This window comes from Babylonia areolata, chromosome 29, assembly GCF_041734735.1.
Source record: "Babylonia areolata isolate BAREFJ2019XMU chromosome 29, ASM4173473v1, whole genome shotgun sequence".
NCBI classification, from domain to species: Eukaryota; Metazoa; Mollusca; class Gastropoda; order Neogastropoda; family Buccinidae; genus Babylonia; species Babylonia areolata.
This window is the reverse complement of record NC_134904.1, coordinates 32,198,072-32,207,562: the sequence shown is the minus strand read 5'-3', so window position 1 is coordinate 32,207,562 and position 9,491 is coordinate 32,198,072.

The following is a 9,491-nucleotide window of genomic DNA, read 5'->3' as shown; positions in this document are numbered from 1 at the left end:
TCTCTCTCTCCCTCTCTCTTTCTGTGTATCTGTCTGTCTGTCTCTCCCTCTCTCTCTGTCTCTCTCTCTCTCTCTGTATCTGTCTGTCTGTCTCTCCTTCTCTCTCTGTCTCTCCCTCCCTCTCTCTTTCTGTGTATCTGTCTGTCTGTCTCTCCCTCTCTCTCTGTCTCTCTCTCCCTCTCTCTTTCTGTGTATCTGTCTGTCTGTCTGTCTCTCCCTCTCTCTCTGTCTCTCCTCTCTCTCTCTCTGTATCTGTCTGTCTGTCTCTACTTCTCTCTCTGTCTTTCTCCCCCTCTCTCTCTCTCTCTGTCTCTCCTGCTGACCACCCTCCAGGCAAAACAGAGTGTCCACTCTTTCTTTTCATCGCCACCACCACCACCACCCCCCCCTGCCCCGCGCCCCCTTGTCTCCCTTTCCCCACTCCTATACACTTAAAAGATAAAATCAAAATGATAATTCTCTCTGTCTCTGTCTCTGTCTCTCTGTCTCTGTCTGTCTCTCTCTCTCACTTGCTGTCTCCGTCTCTGTCACTATCTCTCTCTCTCTCTCCCTCTTTCGATGTGTCTGTCTCTGTCTCTCTCCCTCTGTGTGTGTGTGTGTGTGTGTGTGTGTGTCTGTGTGTGTGTCTCCCTCCCTCTCTCTCTCTTCCTCTCTCTCTCTCTCCCTCTCCCCCTCTCTCTCTCCCTCTCTTTCTGTCTCTCCCTCTCTCTCTATCTCTCTCTCTCCCTCTCTCTCTCTCTCTCCCTCTCTCTCTATCTCTCCCTCCCTCTCCCCCTCTCTCTCTGTGTCTCTCCCTCTCTCTCTCTCCCTCTCTCTCCCTCTCTCTCTGTCTCTCCCTCTCCCCCTCTGTGTGTGTGTGTGTGTGTGTCTCTCTCTCTCTCTGTCACTCTCCGTTCCATCTCACACCACCACCACCACCACCACCACCACCACAACCACGACCACTTTCTCTCCAGGCAACAAAACTGCACGCCCGTGGACCACTCTGCCTCAGGAGGAGGCAAGATCATTGACCCATGTCCCATAGGCTGGGTCCTCAACGTCGACCTCAACCGAGTCCCCAAGATACTGGTTGAAGGACAGTGCCTCAGCTGCACGGGATGCCTCTCTTCCACTCACATCATCAACAAGGACAACGATGACAACGACAACAACAACAACCCCTCTGATATATCCTCATGCCAACCTGTGCGCTACTTTACCAAGGTTCTGCGCAAAACGCATCACTGCGATTCCAAGAAACAGTTCAATTATGTGACGGTGAGTTGTAGTTTGTATGGTCGTAGTGGTGGTTGTGGTGGCGGTGTGTGTGTGTGGGGGGGGGGGGGGAGTGTGTGAGAGGGAAGGGGGGGGGGGGTCAGGGGGGGGGGAGTTACTTGCAGTAGGTGTAATAGTAGTAGTAGTCGTTGTTGTAGTAGTGGTGGTGGTGGTGGTGGCGTTGATGTTTGTGGTGGTGGTGGTGGTGTGAGTGTGGGTGTGTGTGGGGGTGAGGGGGTGGGGGATTGTAGGGGGGGGGAGGGTACTTGTAGTAGGTGTAATAGTAGTAGTTGTTGTTGTTGTAGTAGTGGTGGTGGTGGCGTTGGTGGTGGTGGTGATGGTGGTGGTGGTGTGTGTGTGTATGTGTGTGTGTGTGGGGGGTACGGGGGTGGGTGTGTGTGTGGAGGGATGGGAATGGTAGGTGGAGTACTTGTAGTAGGTGTAATAGTAGTAGCAGTTGTTGTTGTAGTGGTGGTGGTGGTGGTGGTGGTAGTGGCAGTGGTGATGGTGGTGTGTGTGTGTGTGTAGTCGTTGTAGCAGTAGTATTCCTCAGTTTTTTATCTTTCCACTGTAGGGGTGATGTGTGTGTGTGTGTGTGTGTGTGTGTGTGTGTGTGTGTGTGTGTGTGTGTGTGTGTGTGTGTGTGTGTGTGTGTGTGTGTGCTTGTTTGTAGGGGGTGGAGATGGTTGGCATGTGGTGGTGGTAGTGAGAGGGGGGTGGTGTCGAGGAAGTGGATGACTGTATTCTCCTATGCAACCTGGTGTCTCAGGCAATGACTTTGAGTTTGCATGGGACCGCCTCTCTACCTGTGTGTGTGTGTGTGTGTGTGTGTGTGTGTGTGTGTGTGTGTGTGTGTGTGTATGTGTGTGTGTGTGTCTGTGTGTCTGTCTCTGTGAGTGTTTGTGAATATTTATGTGTATGTGGGTGTGTGTGTGTGGTTGTGTGTTTGTGTGTGTGTGTGTCTGTGTGTGTGTGTGTGTGCGTGAGTGTGTACGTGTGCGTGAGTGTATAGTGTATGTGGGCGTGCGTATGTGTGTGTGTGTGTGCGCGTGTTAATGTGTGAGTGCGTGCATGTGTGTGTGTGTGTCTTTATGTCTGCGCGCGTGCAGTGGTTGTCTGTGCGTGTGTGCGTGTTTGTGTTTGTGTGTACGTGTGTGTGTGTGTGTGAGTTGTGTGAGTGGAAAGTGTTTACTTGTATGTGGGCGTGCGTACTTGTGTGTTCGTTCTTTAGTTTAGCGTCTTTCCACTATTTATTCAGTGATATTAGTACTTGTGTGTGTGTGTGTGTGTGTGTGTGTGTGTGTGTGTGTGTATGTGTGTGTGTGTGTGTGTGTTGTGTGTGTGTGTGTAGTCTATAACTCAGCGTCTGTGTGGCTGTGTGACAGGTCTGGGAGCCTATCGTCGTGGGGTGTGCCTGCAGAGGGGGTCCCACCAGACCCATTGGAACAGCCATCCCTTCCAGAATCAAGCCCAGCAAGGATTAGAACCACGGTTCTTTCAGACAGACAGAGACTGACAGAGAGAGAGAGAGAGAGAGAGAGAGAGAGAGAGAGGAGAGAGCGACGAGAGAGAGGATACAGAGAGAGGGGTCAGAGATATATATATATATATTCTTTGTCAACATTCACGTCTTCAGTATAAGAGCGTTCCGCTTGCAATATTTTGATGATGGTAATTGGGGTGAAACGCTGTCAATTACCATCATCAAAATATTGCAAGCGGAAAGCTCTTATACTGAAGACGTGAATGTTGACAAAGAGTACCACAAATCTGACGACGGAAGCTAAATGTTGGGTCATTCAGACACCCACTGGACATCCGAGGGGTCTGTGTAGAGGAGAAGAGAGGACTGGCCGTACTGAGTGAGTTAAACCAAACCCTTATGCAGACTGGACCCGATGATGACTTGACTTTTTTTTGCAAGAGGACAGTACTTAATTAAGTTGCCATGGGTTTGTTTTTTTTCTGTGCGCCAAGCGCGTGCTGCACACGGATGCACCTCATCCGAATAAACTAGACGCTCAGTTTGATTTTTGTGGTCAGACATGTTTCAGTTTCAGTTTCTTGTAGCTCAAGGAGGCGTCACTGCGTTCGGGCAAATCCATATACGCTACACCAACATCTGCCAAGCAGATGCCTGACCAGCAGCGTACCCCAACTCACAAACAGTCGGGTATCAACAACGATTCGCCGAAAGATTATTTGTCTCTGGAAGCACTCGTTCTGACGCAACGCGAAATGACTGCAATGTTTCATACGGTTTCCGTCTCAGCACTGCAAGTTCCCGAAACTCTATGTCATTCTGTATCACCATATTGATGTCATGGACCGATAATGAAACAATATGCAGTCTAGCTATGTATTTATTTCGAGCGCTTCAGTTGAGAGAAACACTAGTATCCTAATTGTTTTGGTATCTGGTTGTGTTTGTTGTGTTCACATAGTTGTAGTGACGCATGTTAAACTCTGTTGTCGACCCCTGTTCATATGGGGCTATGGCCTTAGATGAATAAATCATCTGAATCTGAATCTGAATCTGTATCTGTATCACCATATTGGTGGCATTGGTTTGCCAAATTTCCTTGGCTCTCCCGTTATGTGAGAGTGCTTTTTTTCCCCCCTTTTCTTTTTGTGCTTGTGTGTTTTGCTTTTGCTTTAGATTTTGCATTATTGTTTTTGTTCTCCTTTGAAAAGACATGAACGTTTTTTTGTTGTTTTTGTTTGTTTGTTTGTTTGTTTGTTTTAAAACAAAAACAAAACAAAAACGAATAGATCAGAATCAAACCAGATTTTTATTATTTCTCTTTGAAAGTTCTTTTATCTTATCATTCATGAGTTTTTCAGGCAAAGATTTGTTGGGTTTTTTTAAAGAGAATTTTCTGTTTTTGGTTGAAGCAGACAATAAAGTATTTTGAATTCAATTGAATTGAATAGATGATAGTTTTGATATCTTTATGAGCATAGAAAATCTTTTGTGTATCACATTCAGAATCAAACCAGATTTTTATTGTTTCTCTTTTTAGAGTTCTTTTATTCTATCATTCTTGAGTTTGAGGCATTGAGATTTTTTTTTTTTTACTTTTACCTTACAACCCCTTTCTCGCTCTCTTGCCGACCGTAAAGTTGCCGTTGTTGTTGTTTTATAATTGTTATTTTCAATTTGATAATGCCTGTAATCATAAGATTATTCCTTTTTTTTCTTTTTTTCTTTTTTTGTACATTTTTAAAAGTAAAAGACAAAATCCAAAATTGAAACCTACAAGAAGATAGTGCACACCCATGCTATGCCACACACTATGTGGATCGATTTCAAAATTTATAAATAACACACACACACACACACACACACACACACACATGTCGTTATCATTCCATATATATATATATATATATATGGTGACGAAAATTACCGGTGTATCTCTCCCAGTATATATGCTTCTTTTTTTTCTTTTCTTTCTTTTTTGTTTTTTTTGTTGTTGTTTTTGACATATTGTTTTACATTTTGTTCAGTTCCTATATCATTTTGCCATTTGCGAAGGTTTGGTCGTATCCTGTACGAGTTTTTAGTGTTTTCTTGTTGTTGGTTTTTCATGAAAAGGACTGATAGATGTCTATATTTCCATATATATAATCATATTGTGCACTGCTTTCATTTTCAATTCTTTATTTGGCTTGTTTTTTATACATTGGACGCTTCTCAGTTTTCTTTTCTTTTTGCGTGTCGGTTTGTGTGAATGGGTTTTTTCTTCAGATTTCGAAGTAGTAATCAAAAGCTGGAAATAGAAACAGGGAGACACAAAGGCATACCACGAGAGTTACGGCTTTGTAAGGTTTGTAACATGTCTGTGATTGGGGATGAGTTTCATTTTATAATGGAATGTCCCAGTTATGATCAGTTACGAAATAGATATGTTCCTTAAAAAATATTTGTCCTCCAAAATCGGTTTTTAATTTTTGTAATATGCTCATAGGAGGCACAAAAAAGAGTCATTTTAGCTGTAAGTAAGATGATTAGATTTGCAAATGTTGCCTAGCTACACTTTTGGAGTTAAAAGACATTTGTGTTTTCTCAACTTTTATTTGACATTGTTGTGTATTTGGAAATGTTTGTTCTGGGCATGAACAGATTATTTTGCAGTAATCCTCCATACTCCAATAGGAGTGAAAGGATAATTAAAACCTGAATCTTGAAACTTGAAACTTTTTTTTTAATGACTTTTTGCTTTGTTTTGTTTTGTTTTGGTTTTTGGGGTTGTTGTTTTTTTGTCATTTGTTTTGTTGTTTGTCGTTGTCGAAAATTTAATTTTGTGAAGAATTTATTTTTTCAGGTGGTTGTGGTGTGTGTTTCATTCTTTTCAATAGAAAAAAAATCACGTTATAGTTGTTAACATTAATGATGAAATACGTTTTGTCTGCTGTATTTTGAATTTCATGACTTATTGTTATATTCATTTGTAGTCATTTGTTTTCCATCATATACTTTTTAGATGAATCTGACATTTTAGAAAAAAAATAAACTGCTATCGAAAATCACGTGTCTTATTTTATTTATTTAAAAAAAATCTTTTTCTGCTTTGGACGTTTTCGGAATTGAACTTACCTTAAAACAGTCTTTCTTCTTCTTTTAAACCGTTCATGGGCGTGAGAATTGTTTTTTTAAATTCACGTTTACCATGGATTTCAAGGTAAGTTCCGTCAAAAATAGACTTTGCACAGAAAAAAGAAGTAAAATCATGTCAGAACAAACAAACAAAAACGATGACGACAACAACAGCAACGACAAGAACAACAAAACGAATGTGTTGTTTATATTGCTCTTGTTTTGTCTTTCATATATATTTTTTTAACGCAATGATCTGTGCTGATACTATTTGATTATTGAATACTACTAAATCACAACTTTCATGCTGTCTGGTGAATTAAGGCTATTCGTGTTTACCAAAGATGTTTCCCATTAAAGCGAACTATTGATAGTTATTGATCGTGTTAACCCTCTCCATACGAACGGCGAAAGAGACGACGTTAACAGCGTTTCACCCCAATTACCATCATCAAAATATTGCAAGCGGAAGGCTCTTATACTGAAGAGGTGAGTGTTGACAAAGACTACCACAATTCTGACGACGGAAGCTAAAGGTTGGGTCATTCAGACACCCACTGGACATCCGAAGGGGTCTGTGTAGAGGAGAAGAGAGGACTGGCCGTACTGAGTGAGTTAATTTGTATTTGATATCAGCATGAAAACTGAGCATTGGAATTTCATCTTAACGTATAGAGGAAATAATCTTCTTCATTTGAAACAAAAAGAAGAAGAAGATGAAGAAGTAACAAGCTGAATGTATTTCATCAACTGATACACTCTGAAAATGGAATAACGGACTATAATTAATTGCAAGCCGAAACAAAAAAAAGAACAATAACTGTAACATATTACTACCTGTAACAGTCTGAAAAATAATTACAAAATAAATTGTGGTGACCTATTAAGTTAAACAATCGAAACATTGTAAGGACTGTGATACAAATTGATACTAAACTGAACAAAGAACAAAGCAATAATCGTAGGCGATGGCAAACTGAAACTGTACAAACTTTATCAACCGAAATAGTTCACAATTATAACAAAGACTGTATCGGAGTTCTTACTGAAGAGTAAAACATTAACTGTGAAACAATGAGGTCAGACTGAGCTAGTCTAATATTTTTGACACTGATTATGTCTAAGTATCTATTGAAGCAGTTTTGTTTTGTAAACTATTCCCCTTTGATTTTGAATGAAAACGATATTCAAAACCTGTATCGACACTAAATAGCTTTTTTTTTTTCTCTCAAAATCGTAGGAAGGACTATATCCCCCCCCCACTACCCCAAATTCATATCAGATTTATGTTCAGTGGTTGTCTACAATCTATTCTGTGTGCTCGTAATCTGCTGTATCGTACGATATGATCAGCAATAAAGGGAGCTGTAATAAAACTGTTGTGAATGTAGAAACTGTTGTGTGAGTGTTGCGAAAGGACTCTCTCTCTCTCGCTCCCTCACACACACACACACACACACACACACACACACACATACATACATACATACATACATACACAAAACTCCCTTGATTAAAATAGCATTATCTGTGTGTGTGTGTGTGTGTGTGTGTGTGTGTGTGTGTGTGTGTTTGCAGTGCGTGCATGTGTGAGTATGCACAAGTGTTTATATTGATATGCACTTGTATGTATCCTAATTTCTACTGTATCTCTGTTTGTGTATGATTTTCGATTTACGTTCGTATCTTGTTATGTACTATCCCCCCCCCCCTCAACCCCCCCCTCCCCACCCCCTACCCCCCCAATTTTCCTTGTGACCCCGGTACACTTGGTACTAAAGACATATTCTATTCTATTCTATTCTATTTAACTCACTCAGTACGGCCAGTCCTCTCTTCTCCTCTACACAGACCCCTCGGATGTCCAGTGGGTGTCTGAATGACCTAACCTTTAGCTTCCGTCGTCAGAATTGTGGTATTTTTTGTCAACATTCACCTCTTCAGTATAAGAGCCTTCCGCTTGCAATATTTTGATGATGGTAATTGGGGTGAAACGCTGTTAACGTCGTCTCTTTCGCCGTTCGTATAGAGAGAGTTAAATAACACTCCCGATCAGTATTATATAAATTGAAAACTTGGCATCAAGGTATTAGCTTACACCCTATCAGCACAGAGAATGACAGTGAAGTATCAGTATCAGTATCAGTAGCTCAAGGAGGCGTCACTGCGTTCGGTCAAATCCATATAGACTACACTACATCTGCCAAGCAGTTTTAAAAATAAAAATAAAATAAAACCAAATAAAATAAATAAATAGATAAATAAATAAAATAATAGATAAGTACATAAAAATACTACTACTAATAATAATAATATTTGTAAGGCGCAAAATCTTGATGAAGTCAACTCTAAGCGCGCGCACACACACGCACACGCACACACACACACACACACACACACAAAAATGACAGTAAAGCTCTCTGCAACATGCGAGGTCACAATCTGTGTATGATAATGTGGCAAGGGAATTAATAGGTAAGTGTAACTCTTTACGTAACTATTTCAACAACATAATTAGAAAGGAAGTCTTGCAGTGTGGTGGTTTTAGAATTTTAGAAGTATGAGATTCTGAATACCAGTCTTACTTTTTGTCGTTTAAAATCTTTCCATCTTTAAAAAAAAAAGAAATTGCAAATGACCATGTATATGTAACAAAGATCCATCCCATGTATGTTGTATGAGCAAGTAAGATTTGTTAATGGCATCATTTGGAATTTGAATGATACGAAATACACAGTTTATACACACACAAAATCATATTGTAAAGGCAGACAAAGCAGGTTTTCTTATACTCATACAGCACAAAAGAAAGTAAATATATATATTTGCATTTCACTATCAGCGACATACACATTCAAAGAGATTGGTATTTAACTTTACATTATTTTGCGAACGATCGTTTTCATTAATTCTGTCAATCAAAAATAGCGGTCACTCATGACTTCAGTCCGTCTTCTTCTTTTTTTTTTTCTTTTTTTTTTTTTAATCTATCACGCAATACTATGTGTCTTTAAAGTTAAGACAGTTTCAGCTGTCTTTTTGTTTACAGTAAAACAAGGTGGAAATACTTAGCCATCCCAGACATTTGACAAAGCCATCGCAAATTTAATCCCATGGTTCGTCCACCCCATACTTTTCTCAGTGCAGTGCGATCAAGTCCTCGGTCCGCAAAAGCTCAGGCACGTGAACAACTGTGCACATACCATTCATTCAGTGTATATCCAACACACAAACTGTCCTTTAGCCTTCAGCTCATTATGTCATGCATTAACAGTCAAACGTTCATTAACCCTTTCACTGCCAAGCTCGCATTTATGCACAGGCGTGGTAGAGGACCCATGTCACTGAAAGGGGACTTATTCATTGGTCTGTTATCCATGAATCTACTGCTCGTTAATGTTCGGTGGTAGGATAGGCCATATTTTCTATACATCGCAGGGGGGAATCCCCAGTTATTCTTAGCCACTGTCTTTTCTGTGTTAATACCACAAGGGAATTTTGTTCTCTAAATTGACTGGCGGTGAAAGGGTTAAGCCAATGACATCATGGTGGTATCCTCCTGACAACCCCTTTCCCTTGACAATATTAGTCATGTCCGATTATGACCATCAGAACAACAAAGGAAGTAACTGCT